The following is a 26415-nucleotide window of genomic DNA, read 5'->3' as shown; positions in this document are numbered from 1 at the left end:
AGTGTATCAAAAAATATTATTTTCATGAAAGCAACCTGTGTAGAATATGTTTTATACAACAATAAAACGCCGGTCTGAGCAGCTCGGACGGTAGTGCACTGGCCTTCTGAGCCCAACTTGCTGATTCTATCCTGGCTCAGTCCGGTAGTATTAGAAGGTGGCCTAATACGTCAGCCTCGTGTCGGTAGATTTACTGGCACGCAAAAGAACTGTGGGACATCATTCCGGCACCTCACAGTCTCCGAAAACCGTAAAAGTGGTTAATGGGACGTAAAAAGCAATGTTATTATTATTATTATTATTATTATTATTATTATTATTATTATTATTAACAAGCCTCCGTGGCTCAGGCGGCAGCGCGTCGGCCTCTCACCGCTGGGTTCCGTGGTTCAAATCCCGGTCACTCCATGCGAGATTTGTGCTGAACAAACTGGAGGCGGGACAGCTTTTCTTCCGGGTACTCCAGTTTCCCTGTCATCTTTCATTCCAGCAACACTATCCAATATCATTTCATTTCATCTGTCAGTCATTAATCATTGCCCCAGGGAAGTGCGACAGGCCTCAGCAGCCGGCACACTTCCTATCCTCGCCGCAAGAAGGGGGGGGGGGGGGGTTCATTCATTCCATCCCTGACCCGGTCAGTGACTGGAAAACAGGTTGTAGGTTTTTCGTTGTTATTAACAATGAAGCGACACAATCATATGAAGGGAAATGTTTATTTATAACATTTTATGATCAGACTTTACTCACTCCTATTTAGAGAAACGTTCACATATCCCAAGTACCAACTATCAGCTTGCACGTGATTGTTTTACAAAACTGTTTACAGTGTCTTTATAATGATTACTATTTTATTCTAATAGACCATTATTATTTGCCCTAGCAGTGTTTATAATGCACAAATAGATAAACGAAAATATGTAAAATAGGCTTATTTTTCACACAAGTTACACCGCACTTCAGTGACCACAGCAGAGCACACGCATGCACTATACGGCAGTTGATGACACTGCCTGTTTATCGCTTTTGACCAAATAGTTCTCCGAAAAAATATTTTCTGCGTTAAAACTGTGTTTGTCCATTTTATTCTTACTAGAATGTCATGTATATTTTTTCACTCTATCGTATTATTCTCAAGAATCATGGTTCCACACCGCAGCCGGCGATTCCTATCACTGACAGATCTGACTCTCACTTTTAGATGGACGTTCGATTCATAGATCCGATTCGCAGAAGTGGTTGTATAAACCCACATTCTAATTTCTAGTGAAAGTGAAACAATTGATACTTATATATAAATTATACAATTCACCATTAAAAAAGAAGTATGCAAACTTCTCCGTTACACGAGAAAGCATGGCATCTTGGAAGACGAGAATGTGAGTACAGATTCTTCGGTTGTTCCCCCTCTTTGTAGTCTCTTAACGACGTTCGGGGAGGGGAGGGGGTACAGATCATGCATCCTTTCACTCCACCACAGGGAAGATAAAGAGTTCCCATAAATCGAAAGAAATGTGTAGCATCGTGATGTACTTCGAACAATACGACAGCTGATCCAGCACAAAACCTTCTCATGCTATGTCACAAGATAGCCCCACCTATCAAGATCTACGTCCAGCAAAATGGTCGCTGAGATAGCACACAATTTTATGGCCATAAATATTCGCAAGATACATATGAGAAAAATACTATGCTGTCTTCGGTGATGTTGCCATGTAAGGGGCTTTGCTGTGACCTGGACGAAACGCCAATCAAAGACAGTGGAAACTCGTTTAAAACACGGCCATGTGTACCTACTGTAGAGTTCTCGGCCAAGCGCCGGCCTAAATTTGGTCATAATACTATTTTATTTTGTACAAGTTGCTTTATGTCCCACTGACACAGATACGTCTTATGGCGACCATGGGACGGGAAAGGGTTAGGAGTGGGAAGGAAGCAGCCGTGGCCATAATTAAGGTACAGCCTGGTGTGAAAATGGAAAACCACGGAAAACCATCTTCAGGACTGCCGACAGTGGGGTTCGAACCCACTATCTCTGGAATACTGGATACTGGCCGCACTTCAGAGACTGCAGCTATTGAGCTCGGTCATCTTACTGTTAACAATGTCCCGCTGTCTTGGTCTAAACAAATCAACTATCTCGGCTTAAAAATGGTGTCCTGGAGCAAGAATAGAGAACAGGCTTTTCAGCGGGCCACAGCACGGCTGCAAGCCTTGACACCTCTTCTATATACAGTATTAAATATCTCTTCAACTATTAAGAGAAACATTTATTTAGCATGTGTCAGGCCCATCCTGCTGTATGGCTGTGAGGCCTGGGGCTATATTCCCCAAACTCATATTTCCAAATTACAAACTTTTCAAAATAAAATATTACGCATGATGACTAAAGCCGCGCTAACAAAATCTAATAAAAAGATACGAACTTCGTATTCCGCTCATTAGATCTCAGGTAAACAAAATAGTAAAGATGACCAAGTCTAGAATCCTCCTCAGTCAGTCTACCGACCGACGCATCCTACTCCTTGGCCCTAAGGACCAAGAAGCCCAGTACTCGTTTCAAACTCTGCAGCTCTTGGCTAGCTTACGACCTGTTTTAACTGGTACCTCTCCAATTTTGTAGCCTATTCCAAATTTAAAACACACATTTCATTAATTGACATCAAAATCAAATCACCGAAAAGGCCCATTTCTTACGTTTATTTTTAGTCGCAAACATAAATAACATTCAAACATTCAAAATTCTTAGCGATGAGGAGGGGGGTTGTTCTTTTCTGACATGTGGGGGAAAATACCGCCTCCATGACAGATCGGTTTCTCAGCCGCCAGCGCAGTAGAGTGGAGATTTTCCGACTCATCGGGTGTTTCTTGGACACGGATGAGTAAAAGGGCATAGTTTTCGCTCTCGTGTAATCGCTCTAAAAACAAAAACAAAAAACAAAAAAAGGCGATTGCAGAGTAGGCTTCGGCTTACCAGTGGCCACGGCTTGTCCGTGACTCATCTCTGCATTCGAGAGACGGAGAGGGGCTGTTCGGAGAATGGAGAATGGTTTTCTACGGTTTTCCGTTCTCCTGCACTAAGGCAAATGCCGGGGATGTTTCTAGTGTAGGCCACGGCCGCCAAGCCCCCCTCACCTTCCCCAAACATCTCCATCACCGCCACAAATCTCCTGGCCTGAAAGACGGCGTCACCGTCCAAGAGGCACGCATCCCCCTTCAGGGAATGAATGAACACAATTTAGTAGTAGCAGTAGCACACGGTATATTAACGTCAGGGAGAAGATGACGAAGGCTTAGTGTAGGTGGGTAACGAATATTGATTACTGCTGTGTGGGATTTCTGTCCACACTAAATTGACGGCGCTAACTCCAGGTACACCCCCAGCCCAAGAACATTGACTACGTGCATGTTAATATAAGTTCCACCCAGTCTTGCTCTTCGACTATACAGGTTACCATAATTTTAAGGACGTCTTATTTGTTGAATCCTATATCCTATATCGATTTACCCCATTATACCTCAGTACAAATTTTAACAGTTAAAAAGAAACATTTTTAAAGCACTCGCCAGGCTATTGAGAATTTCATTGATGTCCAGGGTGAAGTCACTTGTAGCTACATCTAAACAGTCCTGCGGATGTGAATCAGTTAATTGTGGCCGTGCTTGCTATTGGGGGTATTTCGTAAGTGAGAGAACGTTATTGCTTAGATAAGTCGTCCCGAACTAGCCAGTCTTTTCTGAGAAACACTCAGCAGTATTTGGAATAAGTTCCGCAAAAGCAGTCACATTACTCTCTTGAATAACAATGATCTTTCTGATGAAGCCCACACTGAATACATTGAAATGGTTTAACTTATATACTACACAATCTTACACACAAACAGTCTATCAGATTTGTTCAAAAGATCTTCTATTGGCTGGACAATTTTACTACAGTCCGACTGCGCTCGGTCAAGACTAGTGTATGTCTGTCTGTTTTGGTCCTCTGTCCGAAGCCTGGTTTTATCATTAAATAGCAGCACGAAAAACGCAAAAACCTATTGCGGTGAAAAAATGAAGAGTACTGAGCAGGATGAGACATGAGGTAGTTTACCATTGCTTTCCTTACTGAGCCAGAAAGTGTTATTGCAACACAGCTGACTCGATGACTCATAATATTCATACGCAGTAGTAGTGCTCGGATTAGTATTACTCAGAATCATCCATACCTCAGCAGCTTCTATACAATCAGAGCCATAAATGGGACCGAGGCTTCGGTGGAAGCTACAGTTTTCATTGGCCTGTGCCAAAAGACACATGAAAAAATACGTAATCTCACAAACGGCAACGGGTAAGACTAGTGTATAATTGAAAAAAAAAAAAAAAAAGGATGAGCGCATGGTATCTTGCATTTGATATATTTTCAGACTTCATTATCAAATTATAATTCACCTCCCATACAAGCTCTGTAGATACCCACAACAAACATTATTTATATCTATGGGTTCAGTTGTTAAGTGTGCCTGCTAAGAACTTATACAATACCATGCGGCCATTCATTTCTTAAACGACTGTTCACGTTCTGGGAAATGTTGCTGTTCTTTGCGACTTGCTGTAGAAAAGTGTCTGTCTAATTTTAACCGAAAATAAAACATAATTTCTTTCATTTCACAAAATATGTTTGCTCACCCTGAACAAGGACCTCTGGAGTGTTCGTGCTCGCGAACACTTTTTTGCTTGCAAGTCGAGAGCACCAAACGTTTTTTGAAGAGCACCAGGTTGAGAACAGCTGGTTTACGAGATAGACAAACCTAAAATTGGAAATTGTACACGAAGATTTCTGTGATAAGAATGTAAGAATAGGACAATAATAATCACGCAACACATAGGCCTATTATCTGTTCTTTGTTAGAAAATTAACAGCGGTCGGCATAACTGCATATTTGGAAAGATATAAAACAATTAAAAACTTAAGAAGATCTGATCTTTTGTTGACATTGTTTTGTATATTTTCAATAATTTCTTTTACGTCGCACCGACACAGACATGTCTTATGGCGACGATGAGGCAGGAAAGGGCTAGGAGTGGGAAGGAAGCGACCATGCCCTTTTTAAGGCATGGTGTGAAAATGGGAAACCACTAAAAACCACACTCAGGGCTGCCGACAGTGCGGTTTGAACCCACTATTTCCCGAACGCAAGCTAACAGCTACGTGACTCCAACCGCCTATCCACTTACTCGGCCATATATTTTCATGTTTCATTTTTGCATCCCTAATACTGTACATATACTACATGTATTATTACTGCCGTATTTTAACAGTTCTTATTACAAAAATTGTCTCTAATCCCATACTTTAGGCTTGTTCATTTTGTGATTATTAGAATTTGTACGAAGTTTATACATGTACTGTATTCACAAATTCCCTCTTAACACTTTTATTCGTACTGTTGCTGTTAGAACTTTAAAAGCGGTGTCGAAAAGAACGTGGAGGTGTTTTCTGTTCCTTTGAATGGGGGCTAAAAGTACACAATCTGAACGGAGAGTTATTTATCTTCAAGTTGCTCTCAGGAGAGAGAGGTTTTGATCACGTGATCCTCTTTAGGTGGGCAGCTCTGCGCTTTAGTAACTTAACAATGGCAGGATTATCCAAGGATTTTGAATCTCCTTCCCGTGGAAGGAAGTCATCAGGTATAGACACTTGTTCTGTTTGGCCGCACTTTCTGCGCACATGTGCGTAGAGCAATGCCGTTATAACATAGGGATTAATCTATTGTCTTTCACTCCTATATTATTTTATTCGCACTCTTAATGCTACTCGCTATTACTTCTACCTATCTAGGCCGACGTTGATGTAAATTGCGTCCGGGAGGTTTGGTTACCTTTTTTTTCATACGCACGCACATTGCCTCCCTTGTACCATATATTCTTCTTTTACTACTGCTTCTTCTTCCTGATCTTTTCCCAGTTGAAATGAGCACTTGGTATGGACTCTGCCCAGTTATACGACCGGATGCCTCTCCTGACGTCATCTCTATGTGGAGGGATGTACTTACTATAGCGTTGTTTCTGTGATGGTTTGTAAAGTATATAGATAAAGATGTATATTAATATGAACATAAATATCCAAAAGCACCGAACTAGAGGAATTAACCAAAGTTAAAATCCCCGATCCTGCCGGGAATCGAATGCGGGGTTCTTTAAATCGAAGGCTATTACAGCGACCATTCTGCCAAGAAGCTGGGCCTCCTGTTTACTAGATATGATGTACGTAAATTGCCTTCCCTTTGCCTAGGACAATGTTGTCTCCAAATCCTCCAGTGATTCCATCTCACACGGTACTTGTTCATCTGCCGAAATGACGTCGTGTAGGTGATGTTTTTATATCCATACGCCAAGTTATACACGTGCATCGTTCAGTGTGTTTTGTGTGTTCGATCGAAAAGGTCAAATCAATTAAAGCGTAAAGCAGTGGATAATATTTGTACTATGTCAACAAAATGAATACATCAAAGTTTTTTTTTTTTTTTCAAAATAAAATACATGCACTTCGTCAAAAACAGATTACTCGACTTTATAAGTTCCTGCCTGTTTTAAGAAGTCAGTATCTAATATATTGTTTATGAAGCAAACTTTTTCTAACTGAAACTGTTTCTACACTTTTAACCATGCCAGTAATTTGTGCTAATTTTACACGAAAGCCTGTATTACTGTCTTAAGTCTTAAGAAACATGTGGTTGCAGTGGCGTATGTGTAAACGGGAAGCTTGTTGTTCTCTTACGTAAAGTGAGTCAATTTACGTAACGTAGATCAAATAATCAGGAAGAAATTTACGCTTTTTTTTTTGCGTAAGAAGGCAATTTACCCCCTCCGCTAAGCCGTTAGTCTTATTCCTCTTGGATATCGTTTCCAGGGAAAATGGAGAACGTTGATTTTGTCGCCCCCCCCCCCCCCCACACACACACACACACAAACCCCTCGCCGCCAGATATCCACAGAACACCTATATCATCTCTTTTGTATGATTCACCTGTCAGCAAGCCATAATAGATTATGCTACCTTGGCTGTTGCATGCACAGTATTTAGTCCCCTTCCGTCTACCTGCCGTTTACCGCATACCAACACGATAATACACTCATGTTCATAAAAAAACAGAACACCTTGAAAGACTAGAAATAGGATGTCCTGTGAATATGAACTTCCTATTTCTAGTCTTTCAAGGTGTTCTGTTTTTTATGAACAGGAGTGTATTTCATCTCAGCCCTTTGGTTATTTTCCTGACAGCTTTGCTGTATTAGTGTTGCCAGGCAGTCCCGTGCGACTGTCATACAGCTCTAGATGGTCGTCTGTTGTACGTTTGGTGGGATCAAATCATAGCACAGTTCATTAGTGGATTGATTGAGTGGCCAGTACATTGGGGACGCGCTGGCACAGTGATCTATCCACTCGACTCCAAACTCGAGAGTCGTGGGTTCGAATCCCGGCAACTTTTTGTGGTATTTTCACTGGAAGCGCAAGAGAAGCATCCGGTCTTAAAAATCCCGGCTAAGTCTTAAATTGGCAGTAGGTACTCCACTGACCTCACGTGAACGTGGGAAGGCGACGTTGGAGAAATAAAAGGAATATGCCATTAGATAACTTAAACTTTCAAGATCCACATTGTGGGCAAAATAATAATAATAATAATAATAATAATAATAATAATAATAATAATAAATATATAAACCTTAAATCCTTTTTGACATTGGTCTCTTTTGTGTTTTGTTTATCTTTTCTTCCTTAATGTGGTGTACAACAGTTGTAATTTATCATATATTATTATTATTATTATTATTATTATTATTATTATTATTATTATTATTATTATTATTATTATTATTATTATCTAACAGTGATCGAATGTTGAGAGGACAAGACAGCAAGAAGAAACGGATAACGGAGTGAAAGAGAAGGGAAATAGACAATTTTTTTTTTTTGCTAGTGGCTTTACGTCGCACCGACACAGATAGGTCTTATGGCGACGATGGGATAGGAAAGGCGTAGGAGTTGGAAGGAAGCGGCCGTGGCCTTAATTAAGGTACAGCCCCGGCATTTGCCTGGTGTGAAAATGGGAAACCACGGAAAACCATGTTCAGGGCTGCCGACAGTTGGATTCGAACCCACTATCTCCCGGATGCAAGCTCACAGCCGAGCGCCTCTACGCGCACGGCCAACTCACCCGGTGAAATAGACGTTTAGAATTCAGTTAAATTTTACGTATGACCTACCTGAGTGTTCAGTGTCTACGACTTCGGTCTTTGCGGTCCTAGATTCGATTCTGGGCCGGGTCTAGGGATTGTATTCCTAAACGGTTAATTCCCTTAGCTTGGGGACTCGGTGATTGTATTGTCCCCAATATCCCTGCAACTCATCGACCACACACAACTCTGTTTTACACAATACTAACATGCAGTTTCCTATACACAGCATATGCCGGCCACCCTCATTGGAGGGTCTGCCTTACAAGGGCCGCCCCAGACTAGCAATAACCACACGAAATAAATAATAATAATTTCCTTTAAATTCAAAATACAACAAATGCATAGGTCTGTATTAGCTACATTCCCTTTTTCATAAATATAAACCTTAAATCCTTTTTGACATTGGTCTCTTTTGTGTTTTGTTTATCTTTCCTTCCTTAATGTGGTGTACAACAGTTGTAATTTATCGTCTACTATTTTGTTGCAGGTTTTGGCGACTTTCACGATGTGGTAACGCTGACGACTGAATACTAGGTGAGTACACAAGCTAGGTTCTGGTAGAATTTAAATTAAAATTTCTCTCCTACACAATTTAACTCCGACTCTTCATTTTATTTGACCCTTCCTCACATAGTTGTCAGGTGATAGGAGATTATAAAGTGTTCTTGACGGGTGTTAAAACAGGGAAGGGCAGAATGTGGGGTAGGACTGTTCGTGACGAATACTATTGCACGCAACATAACGCAACATAGTTTTTGTTAGGCACGCCAATGAGCAAATGATGCCACGCAATTCAATAGTTCGAAAGATGTGCCGCTCTTCTACCAACTACCAGACAGAAATATAGAAATTATAGATAATAGGGTGGAAAGAGACAGCACATAACAGGAGCGTGATAAGCGAGTGAGCTTTGTCACTGGCTTCTCACCAAAGCGGCAGTGGTTCGAATCCCGGCCAATGCACGTGAGATTTAAAACAAATGCAATGTAAAGCAAAACGGAAAACATTGACTTTTGTGCTTGCGGGCATTTATAGGACGTTGCTATAACAAATACACTTGATACACACTCCTCACATTTTCGGTATTTAGTCCATTGATTCCTGTTGTCACGTTGACAAAATCTCCGGGTTACTATGGTAAGCCCTCAGAGAACCCTCGGCAGATGGCAACTTGCTCCACTTACGGAGTGCATCAATGCATATACCGTGATCTGTCCGAATTCTGTTCAGCCTGGCCCGCAGCCGACTGGGTAGGTCGAATACCAGAATGGTTCAAAGTGATTGAAGGCATGCCGTGAAATTCTGGAGAAGTAATAGAGTTCCAGCCGAGTGAGTTCTCTGAGCTGTGCATGGGAAGGGTTTCATGCTTTGAGTCTGCTGAAGAGGTGGTGGTGGTGATTATTGTTTTAAGAAGAAGTACAGCTGCGCAGCGATTGTGTCTTAACACTAATCAGAGGAAAAGTGAAAGAAGTCCGACACTCGGAAGAACGAAAGTATCGGCAAAAAGGAGTTAAGGGACATGAAGGGCGTGAAAATGAAAGACTCCTTGGGTCTTGCAAAACTGATACCATCCGGGTTGGAAAATAACAAGGGTTAACCAAGAGAGATCGGACAGGAAAGATGAAAGCGAGAAGACTGACACGAGCAAGTGGAAACAGTGCCAGGCTCAGAACCTTAGGGAAATGTGTCTGCTGGACTGTAGGCCAGTGGTCACTATGAATTAATAATTGTGGATTTTCTGCTGTATTTGGACTTCTCTGACCAGAGTTTAAAATCACCATATCTTCTCATCCAGCCCCGGTGGTAATTAACTGGTGCTTAGGACCGTCTTTCAGTTTCTTACCTCATGGTCCGCACATCTTCTGGCGGGAAAGGTAATCACCTTACGTCACCACAACACCTTCTTTCTCATTCCTATTCTAGCACACGAACAGTTACACAAGAGTTATGTCATATTCACTTTTGATTGTGAGTAATGAATGACTGCATATAGCAGTACAGTTAACTACAGAGCACTGTATTGTGTTCCGCACATCTGATAACACGTAGTCCTAATGGCAGTGCGAAAAAGGCCTTTTTTTTTTTTTTTACGATCCTTAGGTCTGGGACCAGAAGGAAATTAAATGCGCCATAAATTTATTTACAGTTGTTGTACTTTCTGTTCATTTGTGCAATGTTGAACGCTCTTTACTTCAGTCCGCCGGATGTGTAAGGGGCAGTCTGTACAGCTATTTCATCAGACATCGTCCCATTTTAGGGAAACAAAAAATGTTGAGATGTTCGAACGGATCTTTCGCCCGATCTGAACTATCAAACATGTGTGCGTGTTCTGGTATAACAAAAAAGGGAGCATTATAAGCAGACATGTTTACATGGTTTCTAGTAAAAGGGATCGAGAAATTTTATCACCCACGACAGTACATTAATCAGAAACATCTTAACGATTATTTTAGTTCCTTTAAAGGGACGATGGTTGGCCAGCTATACTTCCTCGTAAGTCAGCACCCCACCTGTCTCCGATACAATGAAATTGACTAAACGCACCTAAAATTCTTGACCCGGCCGTAATCGAACCTGTGACCATTGGAAGCGAAGGCCACTACGCTTATTAATAATAATGTTATTTGTTTTACGTCCCACTAACTACTTTTTAAGGTCTTCGGAGACGCCGAGGTGCCGGAATTTAGTCCCGCAGGAGTTCTTTTACGTGCCAGTAAATCTACCGACACGGGGCTGTCGTATTTGAGCACCTTCAAATACCACCGGACTGAGCCAGGATCGGACCTGCCAAGTTGGGGTCAGAAGGCCAGCGCCTTAACCGTCTGAGCCACTCAGCCCGGCTACGCTTATTCAACAAAGGAGAGTGACATATAGAGAGGTTGTTCGTGATCATGGTAGCCTCGGCCTGTTGTAGGCTGATAGAATGAAGAGGCGTGACCTCACAGTGTTCGTCTGCAAAGGTGAAGGAAGGGGGAGCAGGCATACGTTGAACCGGTGGCACGATGTGCTCCAAGTCCCACTGGAGAGGGGAGTTACATGACAGACTACTGACATGATGCACGCGATTGTTTTTGATGTCATTTGTTCTAATGTTGCTCGTGACTTAGGGCATGGCGAACAGGAAGGATATTGGTTCCGCGCGATAGCATTAACATTTCTTCAGTAGCAGGAGCTGTACGAGAACAACTGATCAACAGAGTGACATACTGCCGGATGTCAAGCTGTGCTAATTGCTTATTAGTTAACTCCTTAGGCTGGGTTTTATTCTTAGGATTTAATTGTGGAATTTATTAGTATATCTTAAATTAATATATTTAGGAACATGAAGCACTACTTACTTTAGAACCATTAAATATTCTACAGTGCTCTCGGACATTCTCTCATAAAGATGCTACTTTCTAACACGCCGGATTTATTTTATATAACGATAGAGGCGTTTCCGTGTCCAATTTCGTCCATCAGGAGCACAGACAATCAGTAAAGCAACTTTCTAGTGTAGGCGTGATAATGTAAAGCGCTGGAATTTTCATTTCCTTCTCCTTTTTTTCTTCAGGTTCCATTCTTGTTGGTGTCGGTTCCAGCGGTTTATTTTATACTGTCGGATGTTAGAGAAATCGCTCTGTTGGGTGGCCTATGGGTGAGTTTTTAAATTAATTTTGTCTGGTCAGTGCCAAATGTGTCACCAGAGGTGTTTTAATGCCGACATTGTACAACATGGAATGCTGAATGGTTTTCCGCCTCTCAAAAACAGTCTACTTCTTCTGGATTTGAACTTAAAATCATGTGATTCAGAGTTCAGCACTCTACTACTGCTCCCCAAAGGTGGCTACTACTCGGCTGCTATAGAATTAATTGCGAATTAATCTTCGTCGAAAATTGCCCATTTTTTATTACAAAAGAATATTAGCTCTCATGGATGGATGTAAAATAAACGTCTGTTACTTTCTACCTGAAACACTTGAAAAAATTATAATTTCGAACCAAAGCCAGTTCCTCCACCTGGCACAGTCGAGTAGTGTGAACATCAGAACACTGCTGAGAAAACATCTCTTGGAAATGGATGGTGCTTTATATCAACAGTTCGATGGTAATACGATCAGAACTGTGTTAACGTTGTTACGATGGAAACAAGAAGCGCCTGAACGAGACAGAAAGAAGGCGTTTGATCATCACCGGTTGTAACTCTTCCCAGCAACAAAAGAGCAGTATTGGCTCAAAGGCATTTCCTCGTGCCTTAACGTAAACCGTGAAGACAGACAGTCTCGACAAATAACCAACTGGCCTACTCAGACAGCAGAAGATGCACACCACGAACGCTGACCACTACCACAGCAAGCCTGCGCGTGCTTTATTGTTGCAATCACTCCCTATCATACACCCATATTTGAAAGTAAATAACTTACATTGTTCGTTTCAAGAACTTATTTTTGGATGAAACAGCTAACAACGAATAATACAACTGTGCATGTCATAGTTCGCATGCAGTTGGCTTGGTGTAACATAAGCATGGAGATTCTCATTGAATAACTATCTCATTTTGAGGACTAGGAATTCACGTTTGGACTGATCGATCTCAGTTCAAGGCAGCTTTTGACGACCATTGTGAATTATTTTTCCACCCGGGATAGTATGTAGAGTGCATTTGAACTATAAACGAGCCGCGCGGTGTTTTTCTTTTTCGTTCGGCGAGCGCGATAGTCGCCGTGTGCCGGCCGAGTTTAGCGGTGGTAAAGCACCCATACAACAGTATCATCAACTATTTTAAGGAGTTTGTTACTTAATTTATATGGCCTTGACTTAATTAGCCTTTCACACAGAACTATGAGACATTCTTACTTGTGAAAAATGCGTGAGGATTTTTCTTGTCGAAAGTTTTCCAAACGATGATTTTCACCTAATTCTTCTTTGGTGAGAACTCTACGCAGTCTGATTTCTTAGGCTAAATACTCCCGGTAGCCGGATATTTATTATAAAAATCCTGAATTGTTGTACGACCTGGAACTTTTTCACCCGAGAATCTTTCTTAAAATCGTGTTTGAACTTGGCGGGCTGAGTTGACATATGAATCCTAAATAAATGCTCATTGTGCAGTAGTGAACATATACTGAGCCATAAAACACTTCGTGATTTATTTAATACACATGACGGTGCAGCACACATCTCACAAATTCCTCTTACGATAGGTACTCGCTAACAAGCTTGCCTTTCATCCATGACCAGGACAGATGTGTGCACACTTTCTGTGCATTGAACTCTGTAGCGACTGCAGAGCTCGCCGATAGGAAAAACACCAGGCAGCTGGTTCTTAGTTCAAGTGCCCTCATGCACAATTTTCTTATTCTTCGTCCTGGCCTTTTTACCGATTTATTAGTGTAGGTACACAAGGTGGATTGGGCCCAGTTTTGCGGCTGGATGCCCTTCGTGATACCAACCCTACGTGTATTCAGATTCGCGTGTTAGTCTGATGCTTGGTAGTATGATGTGTTGTAGGGTAGATGAAGAAATGCGTATTAAGATAAACACAAGTACTCTGTTCCCGAGCGAGAGGAATTAACCATACACAGTTAAGGAACACCGGGGGGGGTGTGTGTGTGTGTGTGTGAAATTTAGTGTCATTTTTAAAGGTCCAACACAGGTATCAAATGTCCGGCGCGTCGACCTTTAAACGTCCTCTCCTGATAGATGTCCAGCTCCATGGCTAAATGGTTAGCGTGCTGGCCTTTGGTCACAAGAGTCCTGGGTTCGATTCCCGGCAGGGTCGGGAATTTTAACCATCATTGGTTAATTTCGCTGGCACGGGGACTGGGTGTATGTGTCGTCTTCATCATCATTTCATCCTCATCACGACGCGCAGGTTGCCTACGGGAATCAAATCAAAAGACCTGCACCTGGCGAGCCAAACATGTCCTCGAACAGTCCCGGCAGTAAAAGCCATTCGCCATTTCATTTCATTTCATTTCATTTCATTTCATTTCATTTCATTTCCTGTTAGATATGCCTAGCTAGTGTATTTTATCCAATTTTCAGTCTAATTAAATCAAATTTCTCCCCGCCGCGTGCCTGGAGAGACTAATAGATTCCGATCTAGTGGCACTGATAAGAACTATTACTAATAGTACTATGTGGTGAATATACAAACTAAAATAAAACAATAATATATTAAGCTGACATACTGCAAATATGTACTTTTTTCATAAAAATGCTTTTTCTTCTCCTATTTCTATTTTTAAAGATAAAATTAATTCCTTGTACTCCAGTTTTAGAGCACCTAAGTCCTAAATTATTCTATATGTTCATTGCTGAATTTTCTACAACTTCAAACATTATTATTGCTGTTGCAAAAATAGATTACTCAGAAAAGAATACAATATTCAAATTTCAAAAAAATATTTGTTTTTTGAGAAAGAAATTGTACCAGAAAATTTACGGCATTGTAGTAAATAATAGAAGACTGTAAACATGAATTCGTAAGTTAACTTGTACAGGAATAACACACCAGAAAATAATTTAATGATTGTACTAACTTTCTCTGTTATGCGCAAGGGGAATTTTCAGAACTTGCATAATGTTCATGTTTTGAAGATAGGAGTACAAAACTTTGTAGTATATATTAAATATATTAAAATATATTAAATAATATGCCAAAATATATTAAATTCGGATAATAACTAAATAGATGGAAAAACTCACTCCCAGTGTCACTTCAACTCCTCGGCTTAGCTGGGAATCGAACCCAGGGCGCTGACCATTCAGCTAAAGAACTGGACACTCTTACTGTACAATTACACTTGGGAAATGATACGGTAGTATCATGGCCACTTAATAAATTCTCACAAGAGTTAAAGACTAGCGTTGTTGAATCCTCACTCCTCCAAAATGTTGTAAAATAAATGAAAAGTTAGCAATTCTTGTTATAACAATAATTTCGTTTTTTTTTTTTTTTGCTAGTGGCTTTACGCCGTACCGATACAGATAGGTCTTATGGGTACGATGGGATAGGAAAGGCCTAGGAGTTGGAAGGAAGCGGCCGTGGCCTTAATTAAGGTTTAGCCCCAGTATTTTGCCTGGTGTGAAAATGGGAAACCACGGAAAACCATCTTAAGTGCTGCCGACAGTGGGATTCGAACCCACTATCTCCCGGATGCAAGCTCACAGCCGCGCACCCCTTGCCCGGTCATTTTAGTATTAAAAACCTTCATGTTAAGTACACATTTTAAATATAAGCCTGTTTGTGTTTTGCCATTTAAACTGTGTAGTGCAGACAATTACACTGCGTTACTCTTTATCTTCTTTGAATGAGTGAGGAGAAATTATAGGGAAAACACAATAACATGATTGCCACTATCTGCCCCAGTATTCAGATCAGAGTCCTGCAGAGAGGCCCACCGCGCAACACTTCAAACCCACGGGCTCCGGCAGCCCAGCCCGTCCAGTGTTGTTCCCTTCTGACGCGGCCGCTTACTGGCCCATAGCGCTGGCCTCATACAGCCCGTCGCAGTCCACCGCACTAGGCGGGCTCAGTAGAATAACCTCGACTACTTTCCCGCAATAACGCGTGCGCCGTGTACAACGAAATGTTCACTTCACACTTCTATTCGTATCACTCGCTATACGAATTCCCATACGCTAATAACGTATTCCAAAGTAGGCTAATCGCATTTTGTAATAAAACGATAGAGATCTGTCCTGCACTGTAATAATAATAATAATAATAATAATAATAATAATAATAATAATAATAATAATAATAATACACAAACAGAAACTTTATTATAAACTAATATTCATCTGCAGTTGACATCAAGTTAATTGAAAATTAATCTAAATAACACGAAGCATATTCATAGGACTTCATTCGCGTTTAACTCAAAATAAAATATGTTTATGAATACAACTCCGTCTGTTTCATTACTCTAATTTATTTCCGTATGATCTAATACAGGGCCTCTCAGAGTGTATGCACCGGTGCATGCACTGTGTACGGTGCAAAAGACGACTTCGCTTGGTTGACCAGAGTGCAGACCCCCACTCCTCGATTTGGAGCAATAGCGCTCTCTCTCTCTCTCTCTCTCCCCCCCCCCCCCACGCCTGTCTCGCTCGCTCTGCCTGTCTCCCTCTTCCTCACTTGCTCCGTAGCGCTCCAAGTCCGAGCCGAGCGAGTTGAGCCGAGCTTAGCCGAGTAGCCTAGAGACGAAGCGTTGGTCCGAGCCGAGCCGAATGGGACTCGTGCACTGTGCACAGGACCTCTGCGCCTCAGTTTGTACGCGTGAGATTTTGGGCGTTTGAGAGGCCCTGATCTAATACGTGCACACACATATATATAAACACACACAATTCTAACCATCTGTGAATGCCACACTTACTAATTACTGTCTAATTACAAATCTCTCTTTTGTAACACGCCAGGGTGTCCTGGGCGGCTGGAATTACCTGGGGACGGCTGTAATCCTTACTTTCACTTTCCGAAGTCTAGTCAACTCGTACAGCAGCCGTGTGTGATGTGATTTTAAACCATACGATAAATAATAAATACAGTGCCACTGGCTACACAACACACGATGACTGTTCGTTGGTTCGATTTCACAGACAGTCCAGTAATTCAGTCACATGCAATGAACAACTAAACAACTCAACAGTATTCAACAGCAGGACGATACTCACAACAGCGAACATTAACACAGCTCCATTTACCTTCACACTCGCGATAGCGGCTTTCCTCGCTGGCTCACGGTGATCCTCAGTCCACAAATACACAAGCACACTGTTCTCTCAGGTAGTACTCGTCTTCCGTTCTATCGTCTCCACCTACACACTAGTCTCTCCGACACCAGAACAACCGCTCGCTCGCAGGGGCCTTTAATCAGAAAAAGACAAAATCAGTCCGACTTCTATAATGTGTACATAAAGTTCACAGCACATAGAATTAACGTCTTTCCCATCACCGTCAACTACAGGCTCGAATACCGACCAAATACGACTTTTAAGTTTAGGATCAGGTTCAGAAGTCTTGTATTGTGTGATTTCTAGTTCGTTTGTTTCTTTTTTTTTTTTTTTTTTTTACTTCACGTTTTTCTTGCAACGGTTTCTTTTCTTTTGGAACTACAATCCACATTCGTTTCCGATAACAGGATAGGGAAGTCAAACTGAAAACCACAGCAAAAGTGATCGTCTTCACTCGACCGTAATGCAACGCTCTCCGCTGACACGCAGTACACTGTACTATTGAAGCAGGCAGCCCAAAGAACTACCGCAGCGCTGTCTTTGGCTCACCGCATACGAATGACATAGCGCTGCTCAGACCGGCCCGTATGATGACGTCACGAGCTTCGTATGTTCGAGCCTTTCAAAGCCCATTGTGGTCTATTGCCGAAGCAGCTCATGGGCTGGGCCGCTGTGCAGGACTCTGATTCAGATCCCTAACTTTTGGACAGTGTCCTAAAATCAATCCTCCACGTTGAGAGATCGATTCCCGGTGCAGTTAATGAAACACAGAAACACAGGAGATTGACCACAATGTTACTAACGTATACCGGTAAATAACAATATAATCGGGGGTAGGATTAAAACAGATATACGCTTATGAACGATTAAATTATTCAGAATGTAATTTCTCTGCAGTCTCTATTTGCCATTTGGTGGTGTGGTTGTTCTTTCCCGCATTAGGCCCGTCGAAACTTGCATTAGTAATCACGGAAGTCGAAGCGGCTGCTTTGATCACTTGGTAGGGAAGGTTTGTGCCCGCCTTCTTTTTGATGTTTTATCGGACGGGAAAAGAGGAGTAGTGCGAGAATGCGCGAATGACAGACGGACTGGACGTCTGACACTCCTATTGTGTGAGCTTTGAGACTCGCAGCGGAACAGATGTGGAGAAGACACATCTCAAAATAACTGCAGAAAGTGGTCGGAATAAAGAGGAAAAGTTTGTGCACTCGCTTCGTTTTAAATGGAGCTTTGTTATTCATAAATGTATCATCAGCTATGGAGGCTGATTTATTTACTTGTTAGCTTACTTTGGAAAAGGAATCGCAATCCAAGGAGAGGAAATTAAAACACTGAGATTTGGCGACAATGTATTGAATGAGTTTGCAGAAGATCTGGAGAAATTGCTGATAGGTATGGACACAGTCTTGGAGGAGATGAAAATAAATAAATAATGGAATGCATTGTAATGAAGTCAACTGATGCAAGAAATGTTCGATTAGGAAATTAAGTCTGAAAGGAAGTAGATGAATATTATTTTTTGGACAGTAAAATAACTAATGATGGTAGAAGTAGACCTAAGGAGGACATAAAATGCAGTCTAGTACAAGCAAGAAAGGCCTTTCTCAAGAAAAGAAAGTTGCTCACTTCGATCATTTAAGTGTTTAGTATGGAGCGTGACATTGTCTTGAATTGAAACATGGACGGTAACTAGCTCAGAAAGAAAGAGATGACAAGCTTTTGAAATGTGGTGTTACAGAAGAATGCTGAAGGTGAGACTGGTAGATCGAATCACGAATGAAGAAATGCTGAATTGAATTAGTGAGAGGAGAACGATTTGGTAACATTTGTGCAGAAGAAGAGATAGAATGATAGGACACACTTGAAGACGCCCAAGACTTCTTCAGTTAGTTTTTGAGAGAAGTTTTTCTATTTCTTTTTTTTTAATTACAATTTGTTTTACGTTGCACCGACACAGATCGATAGGTCTTATGGCGATGATGGGATAGGAAAGGGCTAGGAGTAGGAAGGAAGTACAGCCCCAGCATTTGCCTGGCGTGAAAATGGGAAAGCACGGAAAACCATCTTCAGGTTGCCGACAGTGGGTTCGAACCCACTGTCTCCTGGATGCAAGCTCACCCTGACCGCACGGCCAACTCACCCGGTTTTGAGAGAAGTGAAAGTGGTAAAAACTGCAGGGGTAGACCAAGGTATGAATATAACAGATAGATGTAGATGTAGGATGTAATAGTTACGTAGAAATGAAGAGGTTAGCATATCCATAGATCGCCCAACAGAGATTTATTTCTCTGCCACTTGGTAGAGTAAAATGGAACGTCGAAATTGACACACAGACAGCTTAATTGACCTCAAATAAAAAATACCATTTCATAGTAGCTGAGGCCATACTTTTATTATTATTATTATTATTAGTAGTAGTAGTAGTAGTAGTAGTAGTAGTAGTAGCTGCCTCTGTGGATCAGCGGTAGAGTGTCGGCCTCCGGATCCCAAGATAGTGGGTTCAAACCCGGCAGAGGCAGTCGGATTTTTGAAGGGCGGAAAAAAGTCCATTCGACACTCCATGTCGTACGATGTCGGCATGTAAAAGATCTCTGGTGACACATTTGGCGTTTACCCGACAAAATTCATTAAAATCTCAGCCATAGACGCCCAAGAGAGTTTCGGTTTACTCGGTCTGCCATCTAGTGGGGGCCTAGAGTAAAACGGAACGTCGAAATTGACGAGCAGACAGCCAGATGGCGTCAAATTGAAATGTCTGCACACGGTAGCTGAGGCCATACGATTATTATATTAATTTTAATTATTATTATTATTATTAGTAGTAGTAGTAGTAGTAGAACAACCACTATCACCATCAGCTCATCGAAGCTCTTCTACTTTCGTAAGTGTAAAAAGGTTTCCGTTACGAGGGACTGGTTATCTGTTAATTTTATCCTTTAAGCAGCAGTCTCCACCACACGGTTGATTGACTGATTTATCACGCCACAACTGGGCCAACATTCTCTAGATTAAGATGACTGCCTCGCTGTCACTCTTCTTTTCAGCGTTTTGTTTTGCCACGCCCGCCTGCTCTCTTCCGCGTCTGCGTTTTAATAGCGCTGTAACATGCGATGTAAAAACTAAGGCGGAACAGAGATGCAACGCCTTCCTGAACCACGCTCAACTTCTCCGTAGTGGAGTGCGCCGTATTTTGTTTTTCGCGTACGTTCGCGACTACAGATTAGTCGTTATGTATTCTAGTATTTCATCGATGCATTGTGATAGTTCGCCATGTATGCAATATGACCTTATCTGATGATGATGGTGATGATCATGCTAACCGGCTGAGTAGTTCAGACAGTAAAGTGCTGGCTTTCTTAGCTCAAGTTCCGGGCTCGACCCCGACTCCGCCTAGTGGTAACTCTTGCAAGACAAAATTCCGACTCCACATCTCCGGAAACCATGGCAGTTGTTATTCGGACGTAAAACCAGCACTATTATATTTTTAAAAATACAGTTGATGTTCGGTGTCTCTTGAATGTCTCAATCTTAGAGACCAGACTGCCCGAGATTTTCCCTTTCCTTTGACTAATCTACTAACACAGGTCTCTCATAGTATCCCAGGTATCTCATAGTATAGTTGGTGGGGGCGGTAGAATAACACCCACGGCATCCCCTGCCTGCCGTAAGAGGCGACTAAAAGGGGCCCAGGAGTTCTGAACTTGGGAGCGTGGGTTGGCGACCACGTGACCCTTCGCTGAGTCCTGGCGTTGCTTCCACTTTTGCCAGGCTCCTCACTTTCCTATATCCTATCCGACCTCCCTTAGTCAACTCTTGACCTTTTCCGACCCGACGGTATTAGGTATCGAGGCCTAGAGAGTCTTTCATTCCACGCCCTTCGTGGTCCTTGCCTTTCTTTCGCCGATACCCTGATTTTTCCAAGTGTCTGGTCCCTTCCACTTTTTCTCTCTTATTAGTGTTACAGAGAGGATGGTAGCCTAGTTGTGCTTCCTCTTAAAACAATAATCACCACACCACTCTCATAGTAAAGCGACCGACTTGACTTGATTCAATCAGTCTTGGACACACGAGCGAGCACCTAAAAAAATGTTATTAGTGTTCTGAGTGGTATTAACTTTCTCCCAATTTCCGTTAACTTTTAAATTCGCGTTGGTGCTAATACCGCGTTCATTGATTGGTAATTAAAACTTCTGCACGTCTGAACGCAGTGTTAAACTTCAATCGTAAATTGTTCTTCATTATTGACGTATGAAGAAAGGTGCTAGATTCGTACTCTTATAACGTCCATGTAGGTTCTAAACTACCTTGTTTTATTTATTTATTTATTTATTTATTTATTTATTTATTTATTTATTTATTTATATCAAATAATGTATGCTCACCCCCACAAACTTTCGAGGTCCGTGCTTACTGGGCTAATACTGTATCTTATTTCTTAAATACTGCTGTTATGTACTGTAGATCTCTGCTAAGATTTTTATTGCCGAGCGAGTAAGCCGCGCGGTTAGGGTCGCCGAGAGAGATCATAGGTTTGAATCCCAACGTCAGCAGCCCTGAAGGTGGTTTTCTGTGGTTTCCCTTTTTCACACCAGGCAAATACTGGGGCTGTACCTAAATTAAGGCCAATCCTAGCCCTTTCCCAATCTTTCCGCCGCCGATAACCTTCGATGTGTTAGTGCGACATTAAATCACTAGAAAAAAGTTATCAGAATTCTCCTTCGCGTAGTTTAGGTTCTGCATAAAGCTGTCGGTTAGTTGTACACAGGCTAGTTGGTTTGCATTGTCTCGTACACGAAACTAGTGATGGGATATTCGATTTGTTTTATTGAATCGATTCATTTGATTTCGTTCGCGTTACTGAATCTATACAGTGATTCGATTCACGGCACATTTGAGTCACCGTTCTTATTACATCTGTGTAGCGTCTACTGATAAGACAGCAGCAACAACAACATTCAGAGCTTGCTGCTGCCATCTGGTCTTCATTCTACGAACTGCTTTCCTACGCGTCATCTAGCTTTCAGATTCAGGTTTCTCCTGGCAGCCACCTCTTCGCATCAAATTTTGATGTTACTAAGTCTTCTCCCACAGTGACAACTCCATTAAACACGTATATAGAATCAGATGAAAAAATATCTGTACGCACAATCATCAGTGATCTGCATTTAGAGCTGGCGCCCAGGTGAGAGATTCTCTATCAATTGTTTGCCTAGTCTTTTCTTAAATGATTTCAAAGAACATGGAAATTGCATTGTATTCACGGTAAGTACACAACACAAAACAAATAAGTTAAAATGAAATGCAGGAGAAAATAGGCACTTGTGTGGTAGTATACATGCTCGTTATATTACAGTACGAAACTTACGTAGTTAATATTGATAAGAAGAAGAAGAAGAAGAAGAAGAAGAAGAACTGACATAACTCAAATTTTATACACTAACTTATGATTTTCCCTCAGTTCTCGGAAAGTCACAACTCTTATATATATATACAGAATTAGATGTAAAAATACCTGTGTTCGCAATAAGTAGCGTGCATAATTAAATATAAATCAAATGATTTGCTTTACCTCGCACCGACACAGACAGGCCTTATGGCGACGATGGGCTTGGAGTGGAAAGGAAGCGGCCGTGGCCTGAATTAAGGTACAACACCAGCATTTACCTGGTGCGAAAATAGGAAACCATGGAAAACCATCTTAACGACTGTCGACGGTAGGATTCGAACCCACCATCCCCCGAATGCCAGCTCATAGCTACGCGACCCTAACCGCATGGCCAACTTGCTCGGTCATCTTTGAAAATATCTCTCTTTCTATTAGTAGAGGATTTTTAAATCGTCATGTTTTGTATAGGCTACCCGAGATGGAGAGTAGCCCTGTGGTTTTCTGATTCAACATATTTTTATTTTTATTATTGCGTCAGTCGGCTCACTTACCCACTGTCCACGTACACCGGCGATCTCTTGACTCGATTATTGAAGACTTGTGCACTCATGTGACTTACGAACTGAGAAAATGACTTGGTCATAAGGTAGGCTAGAGTGTTGAGTTGAATTAATTGTCGGATGTCAACTAAGTTATAATACTGATTCATTAAACCTAATAGCCTACCTATTTACTAGCTAGTTACTTTGAAATTACGTTTTGACTGCATTTTTAACACTGCAAATAAATCCATATATTATTTAAACCTCCCTGTAAGAAGAGGACAGTGAATGCAAATGGGTATTATTTTCAAGTGAGATGAGAGAGAGAGAGAGCCCGTCTTAGCGTACGATCCTTTCAGTGTGCGATGGCTCTGTATGTGTCGTTGCAGCGGAAGTTCGGCTCCCCGTCGATGCCCACTGTACCGATATGAACCGTTTGCGTGTGTTGTGTCTCACTGAGCCGTGATTGCGTACGATTCTTTCAGTGTGCAATGGCTCTGTATGTCTCGTTGCAGCGGAAGTTCGGCTCCCCGCCGATGTCCAGTGTGCCGGTAATGAACCGTGTCTGTGTTGTGTCTCACTGATCCGTGAGTGAGCCACTCAGCACTGTCTGCTGCGAGTCAGCTGAATCGTGTGCCGTGAGCTCGCCGTTCCTGTGAATCGATTCGCTCGGACACTTGAATGAATCGATCCACTGCTTCGAATCATACACTCAGTGGCCAGCACTACACGAAACTGGTCTGCATTGTGGGACAGCAAGAAGCTCGCACCAACTTATCTCTCAATCAATTTCAAGGCGAAATCTTTATCTCTAAAGTAGCACATCGAATGAGCGAGTTGCTTAAATGTTTACGGTTCCGTTTGTTAAGATTTTGTGGGTTAATTATTCTGTTTTAATCTCTGTGGTTTTGTTTTCATCAGTCATATCCAAACTTATGGTAGTCGCAGAAGATGGATATTTTCTGTTTAGAAATTGAGGAAACAGTTGTACCTGTTGTACCGAGCGAGTTGATTGCGTGGTTCGGGTCGCATAGCTGTGAGTTTGCAGACGGCGGCCTGTAGATAGTTTTCAGTGGCTTCCTGTTTTCACACCAGGTAAATACTGATGCTGTACCTTAACTAACAACATGGTCGCTATCTTTCCAATCCTAGCCGAAAATCTTCGATGTATTAATGGAACGTCAAACCACTAGCAACAAATAAAAATTTATGTTTTTAAAGAAAGTGAACTGAAAATGCTAAAAGAACCACAGAGAAACAATTGATGGAAGAACGCAAGAAACAGCATAGGAAGTTCATGAAGAGATTTTGGGAGGAGAAGAAGAAAGGAAAACCATCATCAAGCTAACAAGTTCCAACGCGCTCTGTAAACGGGCATAACGAAGAAGAAAGTGAACTTATTCATTGTGATATTAAATTGAAGGCAGTTCGTGAAGTTCGTGAACCATGGTCAACGGCTGAGAATTTTTTGACGTATTTTCGGAACCATACTTGGGACGGTGAACATTACGAAAATAGGCAAGTTTTAAAATGGAAATAATTAAAGAAACATGTACGACGACAGTGTTCAATATCCCATTTTAAAGAGGAAGAACTATTGTCGACGATGGGTCATAGCTGCGCGCCCGTAACGACACGGCCAACTCGCTCAGTTGTAGAATAATATTAACAGTAGTGATAATTATAAACACGGTGCAAATAGTTATATAATATTAATAAAACAACAATGTCCAGGCTTATGGCATCCCACCCGGAAGGCTGAGGTTTGAATCCCGGTCAGTCCTGTGCTTTTACATCTCAAGAATCACGTGGTGTCAGGAAGGGCATCTGGTCTTAAACCCCCGAGCAAAACCAGAATGAGCCTTGCTAGCTCCATTGACCCCAGAAATAACTGGGATAAGCTGAAGAACGTTTGTTCGGCTCACAGACACGTAGATCTAGACTGGCAATGAGCAGCACGATTCTGAAGCCGGAAGCGTGTGGCCACCGCCATCTTACGGCACTACACTATCCCAATACATTAATGTAAAACAGTGCCCGAAACGGGAATACTGCACAGGAGATAATTAAAATAATTAAAAGCACATAGAAATGGGAACAATACTACTGATTAATTAGACCTGTTAGGTCCTTTATTTTACTTTTTTTTTTTAAAGAAACACTTGTATATCAATTCACAAATGCTTTAAAATAGCCAGCCTGTTATAGACCGATCTATGGTCAAATCTGTTTCCATTCACTCTCTTACAGCATGATTCGCACATATCTTCAAGTACAGTGATGCACTTACACTAATTAGGGGTGCCGGGCTGAGTGGTTCCAACTTGGCAGGTTCGATCCTGGCACAGTCCGGTGGTATTTGTAGGTGCTCATGTACGTCAGCCTCGTGTCGGTAGATTTCCGGGCACGTAAAAGAACTCCTGCGGGACTAAATTCCGGCACCTCAGCGTCTCCGAAAACTATAAAAGTAGTTGGTGGGACGTAACGCCAGTAACATCATTATTTTTAGTGCCTATTATTATTACCGAGCTCGATAGCTCCAATCACTTAAGTGCGGCCAGTATCCAGTAATCGGGAGATAGTCGGTTCGAACCCCACTGTCGGCAGCCCTGAAGATTGTTTTCCGTGATTTCCCATTTTCACACCAGGCAAATGCTGGGGCTGTACCTTAATTAAGGTCACGGCCGCGTCCTTCCCATTCCTTGGCCTCTCCTGTCCCATCGTTGCCATAAGACGCATCTGTGTCGGTGCGACGTAAAGCAAATAGCAAAAAAAAGGGCCTATTATTATTATTATTATTATTATTATTATTATTATTATTATTATTATTATTATTATTATTATTATTATTATCCGACTCATTCGCTGAATGGTCAGCGTTGAGGCCTTCTGTTCAGAGGGTTCCGGATTGTATTCCCGACCGGGTCAGGGATTTTAATCGTCTCTAATTCTTCTGGCTCGGGGATTGGGTGTTTGTGTTTGTCCCAATACTTTCCGCTTCATATTAACACACTACCAACTACCTTGGAAGAAGAAGAAGAAGAAGAAGAAGAAGAAGAAGAAGAAAGAAGAAAGAAGAAGGGGGTGCCTTGGTAGTTGACATTTGGATAAGTGAAAGTTTCTCCAAAAAAGAGAGTAAAGTCCGATAATAAAATAAGTTTTATAAATAAAAATTTTCATTCACACGTTTGTTTTTGTTTCACTCTTATAAAAAGGCATTCAGCGCATCATCATTTCACGTAGACTGTTTCAATTTGTTTTTAATGTAGTTTTTATTTTTATCGCGCGTTGAATGCTTGTGATTATTGTTTCTTTGAAAGAGTGGCGTTGTGTGTTTTCTGTCCGTCCACGGCTCTCAGGAAATGTTGGCTGGCTATTTTTAAACAGCCCGTGTATGTTCATAGTCCAGTAATGACTTGCATGGTCGAGCTGACGCATGTTTAGTCAACTGTTATGATCATGATATCGCTTGCAGACGGTACAGGTATTAGTTATCGGCTTCTGTTTATATCCAGTAAACGAGTTGTGAAATGGCGTTTGCATATT

At 41.7% G+C, this 26415-nt stretch overlaps 1 protein-coding gene across 1 annotated transcript in view; it reads left to right on the top strand.

Moving 5' to 3' along the window:
- LOC136857790 (uncharacterized) overlaps nt 1-26415 on the top strand; it is a 793681-nt gene that overhangs the window by 318219 nt on the left and 449047 nt on the right. Inside the window, exon 3 of the mRNA XM_068225167.1 lies at nt 8708-8754. The gene's annotated coding sequence lies outside the window, so the exon portion shown is untranslated. The remainder of the gene's footprint in view (nt 1-8707; nt 8755-26415) is intronic.

The sequence above is a fragment of the Anabrus simplex genome, chromosome 1, assembly GCF_040414725.1.
Source record: "Anabrus simplex isolate iqAnaSimp1 chromosome 1, ASM4041472v1, whole genome shotgun sequence".
NCBI lineage: Eukaryota > Metazoa > Arthropoda > Insecta > Orthoptera > Tettigoniidae > Anabrus > Anabrus simplex.
Note: the sequence above shows the minus strand (reverse complement) of the source record. Positions and strands in the feature narration are given on the sequence as shown.